The sequence below is a fragment of the Myotis lucifugus genome, unplaced genomic scaffold, assembly GCF_000147115.1.
Source record: "Myotis lucifugus unplaced genomic scaffold, Myoluc2.0 scaffold_571, whole genome shotgun sequence".
NCBI classification, from domain to species: domain Eukaryota; kingdom Metazoa; phylum Chordata; class Mammalia; order Chiroptera; family Vespertilionidae; genus Myotis; species Myotis lucifugus.
Genome location: NW_005871619.1, coordinates 347,626 through 363,522, shown reverse-complemented (window position 1 = coordinate 363,522; position 15,897 = coordinate 347,626). Strand labels below are relative to the sequence as shown.

Below are 15,897 nucleotides of genomic sequence, written 5' to 3'. Positions count from 1 at the left end.
GCTGAAACTCCCAGTTTCCTCCAATGAACTCTGTTTGTAACAGGCCCTCCCAACTCCCACTTCCCTCTATAAAAAGAATGATCCTCTTCTTGGTTCTCCAGATTTGCCTATGGTTTTGCCATTAGAGCTAATATTCAGAATTACAATTCTTTGCTGGTAAAATAACGATTTTTCTAGGTCAACAATGCCATACTGCCACTGATCCTGGTCATCAAGGCTGACAGCTAAGGGGTGCTGGATCAGCACAGGCTTTGGCTGGAACGAGTGGAAACGTGGTTTCCTGAGAGAAATAAAAACGCTAAACTCATGTTCTTACCTTGCTCTTAATCTCATCATGCAGAACAGAAGCCAGGATACCTGATGAGGAAGACAGACCAAAACTCCTTGGTCGCACTGCCGGACAACGCCCATGCCAACAAACCTGGCTTATTTTGTTCCTTTACAAAGCCAAACAGTGCCGAGTGGAGTAGAAAATAGTTAAACACACATCTTTTTAGAGATGACAAGAAAAATGGAAAAACCTGTTTAATAAAAATGTCTGCCTTCTTTCTAAAGAGAGAAACAAGAAGTTTTCACTGACTCAAGTCCGTCTGTTTATCCAGTATCTTAATGAAGCAGGTGAATGAATGAACAAACATTTACTTCGGACCTGTTACTTCCATGGCTTCACTGTATAATCACAATCCAGGGAGAAGAGAATTTAAACCCATTTTACAGATGAGGCAGCTGAGGACCTGAGAAGGGTAGTGAGTCCCCCAGCTGGTAGGACTCAGGATGAGTTCAGCACCTGGGCCTCTTCTTTGTGCTCTTCTAGGGCAGTGGTTCTCAACCTTGGCTGCACATTGGAATCACCTGGGAATCTTTTTAAAATCCTGATTTCTGGGCCTCATCCTCCGGAAATTCTGTTTCTTTGTTATGGGGTGGGGGAGGGGCACAACATTAGTAACAAAGAAACAGAATTTCCGGAGGATGAGGCCCAGAAATCAGGATTTTTAAAAGATTCCCAGGTGATTCTAATGTGCAGCCAAGGTTGAGAACCACTGTTCTAGGGGCATTTGCAACACTGTATTATAATGACCTGTACCCGTTCTGTCCCACCCATGAGCCTGGGCATTACTGGTAGGCAAGAACTCTCTACGACTTGTTTATCCAGCAACTAAAATAACACTTGGCACATAGCAAATTGTCAATGCATGTTGAATGAATGAATGAAGAAACAAACTCGATGGAAAGCAGCAGAAGAAAGGGACGACATTATTTGATTTGAATTTACAAATTCTAGGTTCTAATCCGAGCTCTGCCATTTTCCTAGCTGGTCCACTAATCCTTCTGGCCCTTAGTTTTCTCACCTGTAACGTCACACGATGGTGATGGTTGTAATTAACCTCCACAGTTTCCATAAAGATGAAATAAAAGCTCCCCTGCAGTCGCTGAGGTGTTGGAAGCCAATAATGACCAATGTCATGTGGGATGGGGCTCCTGGAAGGGGAGGAGAGAACCCCAGCTAGCAATTCTTTGCACCAGGGCGGAGGCAGGATCCTCCCCCCCCCCCCACGCCACACACACACACACACACACACACACACACACACACACACACACAGGGGCCCTCAGATCCCCAGGTCCTGACAGAGCAGAACCAAAGAAAGTAAGTGGTGTCTCTTCCGGCTACTCCACACACACCCATCGGCCAGTGTGAGCAAAAATGTGTGCTGTGCAATTATGGGCAACGTAACAAGTCCTTAAATACGAACACTCTTCCTCCGCCCAGTCTTCACATTTTCAGACGATGCCAGTGGGGGCCGCTGGCTCTCAGCGGGAGTGCACATTCAAATCCCAGTTTGCATCTGAAAGTACAGAATCAAAGCCTCACCCCAAGATTCCAATGTCATGTTCTAGGAGGGACCCTCGGAACCGATCTTTTAAGAAGAACTCCAGGTAACTCTAATGTACAGACAGAATTGGATGCTACCGAGTTAGGATGTAGGGTTTTCAATCTGGGCACGTGGTAGGATGCTTAGCATTGTTCCTGTTCTCTGTCCCCTACACGGCCAACGACAACTCCCCTGGCTTATTGTGTTCCTTTATAAAGCGAACACAATTGTGACACCAAAAACTGTGTCTCTGGGAGGCACAGCTGCTCCCAGCTGAGAACCGCTGGAGCTGATGATGAGGATGGGAGGAGAGAGGCCAGGGCGGCATTTGGTCCTCAACGGGCAGTCACAGGACCTGCAGCCCCCAGGAGCCTGTTAGGACTGCAGACCCCGCCCCCACCCCGAGTGGGTGCTCCTGTTCACAGGATGCCTGTCATTCCTGCGCCAGTTTGAGAGCACTGCCCGGCCGCCAGTGTTTTCTTTCCCTGGAAACACTTATCAACCGAGTTAGGTGATTAAATAGCCCTTTACCATCTGCTCCAAGACGACATGAGATCAGAGCCACCAGGTGTCGAGGCAGGAGGCATCTGGAAATCATCTGTAGCGGGCTGGTCCCTTGTAGGACAGCTCCTGAGGGCAAGTGGCAGGGAGGACAGGTGAGAGGTACCTGAGGTGGGGACACCCGAATGAGGGGACCTGAATGACTGTCCTAACCAGGAAACCGGGCGAGGGTGCCACTGCTGTCCCAGGGACAAGCTGTTCCCTCTGCCCCTGCCCCTGCCTCGTGGACACCTTGAAATAACAGTCATGCCGAGCCACAGCTTCCTGGTGCCTGAGCAGGGGCCTGTCCCCCGATGGGGCAAGGGCGAGCGGGAAGCCTGGGCGGGACGGAAGTGGCCTGGCCGAGCCGCCAGGGCAGCGCCTGTGGGCACACCCTCTGCAGGGTGGTAGGGAACAGAGAGCAGACCTGCCATCGGCACCCCACTCTGTCTCCTGGGAGAACCAGGCCTGGGGTTGCCTCTGACCTCGCCAGGACATCTGTGCAGGTGAGGGCTGGCTGGACCAGATGTCAAGGTCAACTCTGAAGGGCAGGGGAGGCCACAGAAGGGCAGCCTGTGTGTGTGTGTGTTGGGGGGGGGGACTATTATAGAAATGGGCCACAGTGATGGGAGGGAGCCCTGTGATATTTATCAAAACTAGCACTCCCCTCTCATCACCCTCTCCTTATCCCCACCTGTTGCCCCTCCCCCCTAGCACTGAGCCACGCCTGGCATTAATTTAGACATTTTCTTGTTCACTAGTATCTGGAGTGTAGCTCTGTCTCGATAGACTAGGTTCCATGAGGAGAGGGTCTCTGACTAGTTCACAGCGGAATCCCAGGGCCTCGGCAGGACCTGGCTCACGGTCAGCACTCTCTAAATGTTTGTCCAATGACTGGATAAATGAATGAGCAAACAGATAAGCTCCAGGGTGTTTTATTTGAAGGGTGTGCTCTCGAGAGGCAGAGCCCTCCAGGTCCCTTTATAAATATCTTATTTTATTGATTTCAGAGAGGAAGGGAGAGGGAGAGAGATAGAAACATGAATGATGAGATTCATTGATCGGCTGCCTCCTGCACACCTCACACTGGGGGATCGAGCCTGCAACCCGGGCAGGTGCCCTGACCGGGAATCAAACTGTGACCTCCTGGTTCATAGGTCAAAGCTCAACCACTGAGCTACACTGGCCAGGCATGTTGAGTTCATTTTAAAGGGCATGAGAAACAGAGGCCTTATTGATCATGGAAGCGAGGCTGACCATCAGGAATCATGAAGAAACCACCAGGCCACTCCATGCACAACCCAGGCCATGCCCTTCTTCCTCCTGGAGGGTTAGGTACATTCAAGCACATGGACGGTGGGTGGGAGGGGAGCCTGGCAGGGGCAGGGAGGCCGGGTGATTCCTGGGGAGGGTCACAGCAGCTCTCCACGAATGAAACCAACGTGCTCTTACCAAATGCACGGCACACAAGCAGATCTCAACACACACGTCGAGCATTTTACTGCCTGGAGTGTGAAAACGTCTTAACGAGACTGTAAAAAGCTTAGACAAATAGAGACAAGCAGCCATCCATTCGCTGATCCAGAAAAGAGTTACCGCCCGCCTCTGTATGAGGGGCACCACATCTGCCAATTCAACTAAATGTCCATCAAAAAATCCCACCACCATTCCCAGAAGCTGATCCCTAAACACTACAGTGGACCAACTTTTAACGCAGCGTTCACATTGCGGTAGGTTTGTAAGTGACCCAGAGGAGAGTTACAGCACCGGGAGGATGTGCTTCTAGCAGATACTAGTCCACTTTATATAAGGGACGTCCCTGGACTTCGGTGTCCAAGGCAGGTCCTGGGACTAAGGCCCTGTGGATGCCGGAGGATGACTGCAGGATCATCCTCCCCGAGCCAGACACGGTGCGGGATTCTGCTGGAGCTGTGGTGACCACACCCACTGCCTGCTTCCTACCGTCAGGCTGGGACTCAGGCTGAGCTAATCAACATCATCAGCGGGGATGCTTAGTTCTCATCCATCTCAGAAGGACCTGGAGGGCTGCCATGGGGAGGGGAGGCTGGGCTGGGGCCTGAAGGCTGAGAGGTAGTAACCAGGTAGGGCGTTTAGTGAAGGTGGGGTGGGCAAGAGGGTGTAACCTAGACCTTGCTACTTAATGGGGGCCATGGACCAGCAGCATCACTGGGGGCTTGTCGGAAAGGCCCTGCCCCAGACCTACAGAATCAGAATGCACATTTGAACAAGATCCGGCGGTGATTAATTTGTGTGTTAAAGCAGAAGAAGCTCAACCTAGGGGAGGAAGAGAGAGAGAGAGAGAGAGAGAGAGAGAGAGAGAGAGCAAACCATTGCTCTAGGTCCAGCTCCCTTTCTCCTGTGTGAAGTCAGCAAGACTGGAATGTAGGTTTCCGGACACCCGCTCAGCGTTTTCTCTTTCCCGAGCCTGCAGAGACCATTACGTTTCAAGCAATTGAAATGCAGTCAATAAACAGGATATTGACTCAGAGACTCAGAGCAGAGAACCGGCTTTCCTTTCAGTGTCTGACCTTCTGGATCATGGGTGGGGATTTGTACTTGCATGTTTCCTCCTCACAGATGCAGAGGTCAGCTCACCAATTAAAACACGAATGCTCTTGCTCTGGCCAGCGTGGCTCTGTGGGTTGGGTGTTGTCCCAGGCGCCAAAAGGTTGCTGGTTAGATTCCTGGCCAGGCATGTGCTGGGGTTTCCAGGCTCAATCCCCAGTAGGGGGCGTGCAGGAGTCAGTAGATGCATGTTTCACTCTCACATCGATGTTTCTCTCTCTCTCTCCCTCTCTTACTCCCTCTCTCTAAAAAATCAATAGAAATATTAAAACAAAACAAACATTGATGCTCTTAAGGCAGAGCAAACTTGAAACCCCAAGTGAAAAGGGGGCAAGGAAATGAAGCCCAGCCCATAACATGCATGATGCACAGGAAAAGGAAATCTTACCAGCAAGCAGGTGCCTCTAAAATGAGCAAGCACTTCACACACCATATTCCTACCGGCCAGGTGACCCGTCTCGCCCCCTGCTGTGCGGAGTGTGAACTTGGACATCATCGCAGGACAAGCACCCAAGCTCACTGAGCTCGCAGACCCTCTGTTCCCTATGACCCAGGGATGCCTCTGCTCCGGCCATTAAGGGAGTGGCCAGGAAGGTCCAAGGAAGAAGTGAAAGTGCAGAGATAACATCTGAGTGTTTCCTCACCTTATCACTGTTCCAGGGATCAAAACGCTAACTGGCTGCCAGGGTGGTTGCGGGGAATGGGGCTCGGCTCTCCCGCACCTCGAGCTCGGAGCTCGGACAAGGCGTCCTCCCTGCAGCAGGGCTCAGAACTGGCTGGTGGGAACTGGTGCTGGAGGAATCTGCTGCCTCCACACTTCACACACTCGGGCCACATCCAGGGAGCAGGGCAGACTCAGCCAGCCCGAAGCAGCCGGCACCACCGGCCTGAGTCTGGCCGTCTGGAGGTTGTTGTGCACCAGTTATTGCATACTTTGCTGGCGGGTCCTGCCTCCAGGTACGGCTGGAATGCAGGATCCCGAGAGACTGAGTGGCAGGCGTGTCCCGGGAGAGGTGGGCTGGGGTCACACTGGCTGGCCCTGAGGGCCTGCATTGGGATTTTTCTCTGCAGTGAGCCAAGGGAAGGGTACGGCTTGGGGGGGGGGACACCACTCACAGAGAAGGGGGGTTCCAGGTGGGAGAGGCAAAGGGCAAGAAAACCAACTGAGAGTCCAGAGGCACACCTTTAGAACTACCCTAGTGAGGGGGGAGGTCTGAGCCCTTCAGGAAGTAGAACGGAAAGGATTAAGGAGCAGGTCAGTGTGAGGAGTGGAGGGGAGTGGAGAGTGACTCAGGGTTCCTGCCGGCTGCGGGTGGGTGCGGTGCCGCCATCATGACAGAGAATGAGAACCTAACAGGAGGAGGTCTGAGGAACAGAAAGAAAACAATGGGCAGCGTTTTAAAATTCACTTTTTACAGGATTTTCTGATTGTAAAAATATAATCTACGGGGTGGGGCCAAGGTAGGTTTGCAGTTGGTATGGAAAATAATGCAATAATTAGTAAATAATACTACAAGAATAAACCCTGTGTTTTGTGTACTTACAACTGTAAACTTACTTTTGCCCCACCCTGTATTTAGGAAATACAGAATTTTTAAAAGAATATTTAAAATCACCTGTAATTCTGTTGGAGAGAGCGGCTTCGGCTTCTTGGTGCATTGCTCCCCGGCTTCAGTCTCTCTTTCTGTACGTGTGGGCCTGTGTATGTTTGTGTGGGCATGTGTATGTGTGTGTGTGTGTGTGTGTGTGTGTGTGTGCATGTGTATGTGTGTGTGTGTGAGTGCATGTGTATGTGTGCGTGTATGTATGTGTGTGTGTGTATGTGTGTGGTATGTGTGTGTATTTATAGAGGCATGTGTGTATGTATAGAGGTGTGTGTGTATGTAGGCATGTGTGTGGGCATGTGTATTTGTGGGTAGGTGTATGTGTATATGTGAGTACGGGTATGTGTATGTGTGTAGGTGTGTATATGTGGGTGTGCATTTAAAATTATTGCTCTCACTGCATAGAGAGTTTATTTTCCTCTTGATATAATATAATATAGTCATTCCCTGATCTTTAAATTATTAAAACACTAGAGGCCTGTTGCATGAAAAGATTCATGCAATAGGCCTTCCCTTCCCCTGACTGCCGGCACCCATTTTCCTCCGGCACCCGGACCCAGGCCTTCACTCTGGCCAGAGCCGCATTCAGTCTTGGTATGTGTATGTGTGTAGGTGTGTATATGTGGGTGTGCATTTAAAATTATTGCTCTCACTGCATAGAGAGTTTATTTTCCTCTTGATATAATATAATATAGTCATTCCCTGATCTTTAAATTATTAAAACATATTTTACATGGCTGCTGAGGACTCTACCCTGTGGGTGCTTCTTTCCAGTGGAACAGTTAGATCACTTTCCTTCCACATTGAACAGCATGGCAATGAATATGTTTAATAAACCTTTATGTTTCAATAAAAGTTTTAAAATATTCAAATAACCTAACTGAGACATTTCTGTAGTAAAAAAATCCAAAACAACAAACCCTTAAACTGATGTTGAAATACATACGATAAAAATCGAAGGCCAAACTTTCAGTATGAACACGGAGCTCAGCAACTTCCTCCTCCTTCTCTTGGAAATCACAGAAGAGAAACAAGGAAAACGAAACAAAACAAATGAATCACAAGCCGCGAAGCCTGCACTTTTAGTGAAAGTAGGAGGGAGAGATGCGGTGCAGGCTGCCCTGACTATGCAGAAACTGCCAGAAGAGGCGGAGAGAAGCGGGCAGAGGCAAAGGCCTGCAAGGGGCCTTGGGTCCCCCAGCCGCCAATCTCAGGAGACACCAGAAAACATTCTGTTTCCTGAGCAGGGGCTCCTCCTGCAGTCAGCCTGGCTCCCTCTCTCCAGCAAGGGGCAGGGAAGGAGGGTGAGCAGGGCCCGGGGCACCTCGCAGGGGCTCAGGAGAGAGGGCTGTGAAATGAGGCACACACACGTTCCCCATGTCCAGAACACAGTCCTCTCGCTCGGCAGCAGAGAACAGGAAATATGTTGCGAACCTGGGAGGTCAGGTGGAGCCTACTTCCTTGCTCCATCAGAACCGCCTGCAGACAGCTGGCCCACAATTCCACAGTGAGCGCGCGAGAGATTGGGAAAAGGATCTCAAGCAGAACTGATGAGTAAATGCTCTTTAAAAAATGTGGGAAAGAGCAGCAAAACTTACCATTGAATGAAGGCATCAGAGAAAGGTCTTCAGAGAGCAAGAAAAAAACATGCATTTAATCACAAATTTAAAACACACACATAAGATGGAACTGCCATTGGACCCAGTGATCCCACTTCTAGGCATATTTCCTAAGAAGCCAGAAACACCAGCCAGAAAGGACACATGCACCCCTTTGTTCATATAGCGCAACTTACAACAGCTAAGATCTGAAACAGCCCAAGTGCCCATCAGTAGAAAATTGATTAAAAAGTTGTGGTACTTAAGCATCCATCTTACATAAAAACTGCTGTTTGAAATTTTAACCCTGCATTTTGGCTTCTGTAAATGCTTGCTGGCTTAAATAATAAGGAAAATAAGACTACTCCCATTTCAGAGAGGCCATTAAACCTTCTCCAGATGAAGTTATCAATGCTGGCACCAGGCCAAGCCTTTGGTCCAGGTCTCAAAGCCCCAGCACATAGGGCCCTTTAAGAACTTGCAAAGGGAACCGGGAAAAACCCCATATTTGGGAGACAAAGAAGTAAAATAGTATAAATATGGGAAACTTTGTGTGTGATTTCACTTAGAATTTGAGAGACATTTTCCTCTGGGCCCGCGCGTAATAAATGTAACTCCATCTCTCTAAGCGTTGCTTGGTTCTTCTCCGGTTTTTCTGTAACATTATATTTATACAATGGAATATTATGCGCCTGCAAAAAAGAAGGATCTCTTACCCTTTGAGGCAGATGGAGGGACCTGGAGAGTATTATGCTAAGTAAAATAAGCCAGTCAGAGAAAGACAAGTACCACATGATCTCACTTATATGTGGAACCTAATGAACAAAATAAACTGATAGACGAAATGGACCTAGATACACTGAAGCATGTAACAGAGGGAAGGGGGAGGGACGAGATCAACCAAAGAACTTACATGCATACATTCATAGCCCGTGGACACAGACAATAGTGGGGTGAAGGCCTGGGGAGGGGCTGTGAATGGAGAGAGGTGTCAATGGGGGAACAAGGGGACATCTGTAATACTTTCAACAAAAAGATAAATTAAAAATAAAAAGCCAAAACATATTGGATCCATTTTTTCAACAGAGGCCCATAATGAAGAAAAACAAAAATTGGGGGAAGATACCAAAGTAACAAGAGATGAAATTCAAGCTGACCAAACTCCAGAGAGACAGAAAGAAAAAAAAAAAAAAGACAAAGTCATGAGAAGCCCTAGAGAGCATAGATACTTGTGAAAACATAGAAAGGAATACAGTAGATAGAAATGAGGCAAGTGAAAAAATGTATGAAAATAAAGAAATATGCTTGAAATACTATAAAATGACAGACATAGAAGATAAGCAAGGCAGATCTAACATATGTAAAATTCAAGTCCACATAAGAAGAGTGAGGGGCTCTAGCAATAGAAGAGAAGAAATATTGAACTTTCCTGCGCCAGGAAACTTGATCCCAAATGGATAGCATGAGCCCTCTCTCCTAGGCTTTAAAGATAAGAAAAGTATATTCTGGGCAGCTAGAAAAAAAAGGTCAAGTCACTTAAAATAAGAGGAGCCCGTAGAGCTGATCTCAGTTTCCCCCAAAGCAATGTTTAAATCAGAAGGTAGGGATGCCATACAACTTCCAGGACGAACACGGAAGAAAGGAAACCCAGAACAAGGCTTTTCTATCCAGCCAAAGCTTCCTTTATATATAAAGGATGCAGGTAGGGTTTTTTTGTGTGTTTTTTTTTCTTTTGTTAATCTTCACTCAAGGATATTTTCCCATTGATTTTTAGAGAGAGTGAAAGAGAGAAAGACAGAGAGACACATCGATGTGAGAGAACCACATCAGTTGGTTGCCTCCTCCATGCCCCTCTACCAGGCCGGGGCCAGGGAGGAACCTGCAACCAGGGTACGTGCCCTTGACTGGAATCAAACCCGGGACCCTTTTGTCTACAGGCTGCCGACACTTTATCTGCCAGGGTTCTTGTCCCAGCATCAAGAAGGGTTCAGGAAATCTGGAGAAGGCTGTGCGTAGATGAAATAGGAGTCCAGAGATGAAATATAATTTTGAAAGGCATTTGAGGGTCAGAGGAGCCTAGTTTATTGGAAACTAAGATCTCCTGTCTCAGGACCCCATGCTTTTTATTAACACAATTTGTCCTGAGGTGAGGCAGAGATATACACTTCAAAGGGTCAGGGTTTCCTACAGAGTCCATTGTCAGAATGGGGAGAGTTAGCCTACGGCTGTTCAGGTGTTTGGCCAGTAGGAGGCAATAACATGTAGATTAAGATGCCCTGAGCTGTCTGGCAGCAAGCAATCATCCCTTTTCAGGTTTGGAGAAATGCCATCAGCCATTCCCAGATGCAGCCCTGCTGTCATGCTGGAATTGGCTTCCGGCATTATCCCCTGAACCAAACTGGCTAGGGCGTGGCTTCAGGTAGTTTTAACAAACAAGGACTCAGAAACTGTTAGAAGTCCTTTTTGAGGAGACTCCTGGAAGAAAACTCTATCCAATCCAGAGGCAATTGGGGAAATGGCAAAAATATAATGCTGAACACCCAGGGGTAAAGAAATATTTTTAGTAGCAATGTGTACCTGATAGGGCTGTTCTGAGGAGAAATGTCATCATATACCTAATATGCATAGCTCAAATTTGCTGCTTAATAAATGTTAGCTCCCATCCTATATTTGTTACACATATTTTCTCCATTATTTCCCCCTGTAGCATTTTGACTGCAGCATATACCATTCTCAATTTTAAAAAGTAATTTTCCTTTCAATTTCCAATGAGAAACCTTATAAAGACAGTAGCATAATGGTTGGGATCAGATAAGCTGGTTTACGGATCTGGACTTTGCCACCCACGGGGAGAGCCTGGAGACTTCACGGCACCTCCGTGACTCAGCTTCCTTCCCTGTGGGACAGCCGGGTAGACAGGCCAGGGCTGGAATGTGTACTGTGGATTACCTCCAAGATTTACTACACATCTAGCCAGCATGTTTTGCAGATCTGTATTTAAAAGAATGAAGGACTGGGCAGCTTTAACTAGCTGCTGGGGTGTAGTTTAATGACATGCACACACTTGGTAAAAGCTGCCTTTAAAAGCCACACAGAATGGGGAAAAAAACAGTAGCACAAACTTCCCGCCACAAAGTTTCACAACAGCACCACCTAGTGATAAACACACAAAATCACACCTGCAATGCCACCCGCAACTTAAAAGATGGCAAAATACAACAATCCGGCAAAAAAAAAAAAAAAAAAAAGAAAGAAAGAAAGAAAGAAAGTGAAAACTCACATCAAATGATCCCCTTCATTATTAGAAAGCAGATTTCCTATTCTGTTTCTCCAGTAACTATTGGTTCACCTCCTATGGGTTGACATGTCTTTTTTTTTTTCTTGTCTGGATATCGTCAAACAAAGTGTCCAGTCATCAAAATAAACCTATTTCTCAAGGATTGGTTAGATCACAGCTTATGGACGGTGTCCATCTCCATTAATCAAGTATTTCTGACTCGCCCGACTCGGTGCAGACCCCTCCAGAGTGACCCACTAGGGGGACCCTTCCGCTCCGGAAGGTGAGGGCCAGCACCGGGGTGAGAGTGGGTGCAGACCAGATGTGCTTTGGGAGGGGGCGGGAGCGGGTGCACTCTCACAGCACACACTTGTCTTGGCTGTTTTGCTGGGCATGCGACTAGGAGCGGGTTTCTTGTCTAGAATTTGGAGAACACCATGTCCCTGCAGAGGGGTGTGTGTGTGGGGTGGGGAGGGAGGCGGGGAGGCGGGGAGCACAGGTGCCCCGAGCGGCCACATTCAGTCTCAGCACCGGGCTGACTGCCCGGTCCCATCTTACGACACTAACCGTGCTTACTCGGTGTCTTTTCCACAGGCGCTCTCTCTCCACTCCCAGGATGGTTCTCACACTCCGGCTACTTTATTTTCCCCCCATTTTCAGTATACTCTACACCAGTGGTTCTCAACCTTCCTAATACCGCTCGCGACCCTTTCATAGAGTTCCTCATGTTGTGGTGACCCCCAACCATAAAATTATTTTTGTTGCTACTTCATAACTGTAATTTTGCTACTGTTATGAATCGTCATGTAAATATCTGATATGCAGGATGTATTTTCATTGTTACAAATTGAACATAATTAAAGCATAGTGATTAATCACAAAAACAATATGTAATTATATATGTGTTTTCCGATGGTCTTAGGCGACCCCTGTGAAAGGGTTGTTCGACCCCGAAAGGGGTCGCGACCCACAGGTTGAGAACCGCTGCTCTACACCTTAAGGATCGAGCCTGGACCTCCCTCCATTCAATTTCATCTCTGCTCCTTTCTGGGAACCTACATCCAGTCGTGGAGGTGCGGGGACCATGACGCATCACCCACGGTCCCTTCAGAACCACGACTTGAACTAGGTATTAAAAAAAAAAATTCCAAGCCCAATGTGCTGGAAGTATTATTTATTCAAACAAACCAAAGTCTTTTATCTCCTTTTCAATGGTTTACCCTTAAACTGGTGGGACATACAAGGACAAAAACACGATCACTTTAGAAAACTCGCTTTGAAGCGCACAATTTGGACAGTGTCTGCAGAGCATCCTTCGAGATGGAGCGAACACCTCCTTCCGCAGCTCTTGGTCCTACCGTGACTTTAAATCAGCGCCGTGTACTAAAGGTAGAGGGGAAATTCCAGAAGGGAGATACAAAATACTCTTAAGCATTTAGAAAAAATACAAGTTACACTTAAGAATTGTGTATGAGAGATGCACAATACATTTTGCAAAGTGCAACCCCTGGCGGCTGGCTGCGTTAGAACACAGGTTTGCGGCCTTCCTAAGGAAAACACGAGTGTCTGCTGTAAGTGGCAGAGCACAGGGACTTTCCACTTTCAGTATATTCATCTGTGCAATTAGCAGAAATAGTAGGACATACGCCATTTTAGATGACAAGAATGCAGCTTTCATTACATGACAAATCTGATTTCTTCTCTCTCTTCTCACAGGTACTAATGGCTACACCGAGAATTCCCGATCCCCACTGAGGGGAACATGCATCTGCAATTAGGAGAGTGAGGGAAAAAATGCCAAGTTGGTAACACTAGCAACAAAGAACACAAAGTTATATGAGAAATGTGAGTTGAGGGAGTTTATTTTGGGTGGTTTTCATTATAGAGACCCTTCACTGACTTGGATCCCTTTTTCTTTATCTCAAAAAGAGAAACATTTAATGTTTCTTAACTTTCACTCAGAGGCGTTAACTTCAAAACCGCCAGGCTCCTGCGAAATTTCACTCCGGCAGATAGAGTGAAGGGAGCTGAAACCTTGGTTCTCTTAGCGACCTTAGCCACCAGGCGCACATCCAGCCGACAGAGAAACACGCCCTGTGCCTGGGGAGACCCTGCCTTCTCAAATACCCTGATCCGTGCCTCCATCACGAGTCAAAATACAAACATTCCAACCGAAATGAAGAACATTCTGTGGGAAAACACGAATGGTAAGGAGGCTAGGTTTCAAGGTACTGGAGGGTGCAAGGCCCCTTTCCATGATACCAATAAGATGACAGCTGGGCTCAACGGACTCGGAATCTATTTCACAAACCTGTCACTTGTAACTACACAATCACACGTCTATAGTGGCAGAATACCCTCCTCAGATTGACCTGGGTGGGGTACCCATGTGGAACCTACAAATGTAGACTTCGCCCAGTTGGTCTTATACAAGTAATTTTCCACCTGCAAAGAGAGCCGCCCACTTGTCATCACTGCTTCGTAGGCACCGCAGACTCCATCCAGCAGGTATCGAGGGGCCAGGCCGCCCTGGGACATCAGAGACCAGGTGTCCGGGGTCACTCTCTCCTGGGCTGGGTCTGAGTTTATCAGGAACCTTTCCGTGCCTCTTGGCCCAGCCCGAGCTGACCCACGCTCGTTAAGAGCAAGCGTGCTGTGACATCACACAGTATGATGCAGTTTAGAAACACTGGCCATCTGCATGTAATCATATCTGATTATAAGAAACCCAGAGAAGTTCGAGGGTCGGGGAGAAAACACTGTATTGATTGGTTGCAGCTGGTGTCCTCACCCATACAGGGCTGGGCAAAAGTAGGTTTACAGTTGTGAGTTTAGTCTTGTATTATTATTTACTAACTGGGGGGTGGAGGCCCCTCAGCCCAGCCTGTGCCCTCTCACAGTCCAGGAGCCCTCAGGGGATGTCCCTCAGCTGGACAACCTTAGCGCTCCCACGGAGGCGGGAGAGGCTCCCACCACCGCCACTGTGCTCGCCAGCCAGGAGCCCAGCTCAGGGCTTCTGGCTGAGTGGCACTCCCGCTGTGGGAGCGCACTGACCACCAGGGGGCAGTTCCTGTGTTGAGCATATGCCCTCTGGTGGCCAGTGCACATCACAGCGACCGGTTGTTCTGCTGTTTGATCGATTTGCATATTAGCCTTTTATTATATAGTATTGTTATATTATTTTCCCATACGAACAACTGTAAACCTACTTTTGCCCCACCCTGTATTTAGTTCCAGTAGCTGAAGGAACTAGAGATTTGGCAGACATTCTGATGTCACTAGCAGGCCTGGCTCTGCTCTCACTTCCACACTCCACGGATGAGGCTGGCGACCATGGCAGGCTGTCTCTACCCGCCCATGATGGCAATCACGCTGACCCAGGGCCTTGCCCAAGGCCAGAAGCATGTCTGCGCTCACTAGAGTCACCTGGGGATGCTCATCCCCTGGCCTGGGCCATGCACAGTGCAAGGGTCCACCTTTCTCACTGCCCATGCCAACACGGGGCACGTGACCCCAGCTGGAATATTCCTGATGTTTGGGGTTGGCGGCTGTATAAAATAATTTGCACCTCCAATTGATTCAGCAACTTTAAGGGTGAAAGACATCCGTGGGTTCCTGGAATTGAAGCCACTTTTTTAAAAGAGCCAATTCCGCTTATTTTGTTCCATACTGTTGATTATTTTTAAATTTCCCTTCCCCACTCTCAGCGTGCCTTTTCCCCTTTGCTGTGTAATTGGTGAACAGCCATGAGTTTGAATGTGACATTCTCACGGCCCAACAGAAACGTGCACAGTAAGTTCTGTTGCGTGCAGTTTTCTTGGCACTAAACATCTAGTATCTTTCTTGGCAAAACTGTAATTTTATATTTTATGGTGTTTAGTTTTTTTTTCCCCTAAAAAATAAAAATTCTCTTCGTGGCAGTTGTGTCATCAATTGTGATAAGTTTGCACAAACACACTGCGATCCCAGGCAATTATCTGGTTTCCCTTAATGAGGATCAAGTCTGTGAAACTAGATTCTTGTTGTTGATGAAGCGGGCTGCGGGCGGTGATTTATTCCCAGTGACATCACGTGGCACGAGGCCAGAGCTGAGAAGAGAACCAGGCTTGGCAGCTCCGCCACGTGGGGGCCCGGACAGGGGAAATTAACGAATTTCCATCCTCCCAGGGAACCTATTAAATAATGAAACACTCCTTCCTCACTCTTAGATGAGATAATGCGATCACAACTGCTTTGCAAAATCTAGGACCCGGAGCTCCACGGAGTGAGTGATGCATCGCTGGGAGCGACTTTCGTAATTTTGAACCACAGTTAGTTAACCCCCCATGGATCTCCAACCGAAACCTCCGCATTCCACGATGCATCAGGTAAAATCCTCCCCGCTGTTAGGGGGCGGGCTACGTTCAGAAAACCCCGGC

General features: G+C 48.0%; 1 protein-coding gene and 1 long non-coding RNA gene across 3 annotated transcripts in view; both read right to left on the bottom strand.

Moving 5' to 3' along the window:
- BACE2 (beta-site APP-cleaving enzyme 2) overlaps window positions 1–15,897 on the bottom strand; it is an 80,440-nt gene that overhangs the window by 14,164 nt on the left and 50,379 nt on the right. The gene's annotated exons all lie outside the window — the stretch shown is intronic.
- Window positions 1,385–7,651, bottom strand: LOC106694684. 2 transcript variants are annotated; one of them, XR_002826641.1, is made up of 3 exons: window positions 7,551–7,651; window positions 1,755–1,847; window positions 1,385–1,479 (listed from the first exon to the last, which is right to left on the bottom strand). It is a non-coding gene; the product is annotated as an uncharacterized LOC106694684 (long non-coding RNA). The 2 variants fall into 2 exon arrangements; XR_002826642.1 differs by lacking the exon at window positions 7,551–7,651 and adding an exon at window positions 2,406–2,531.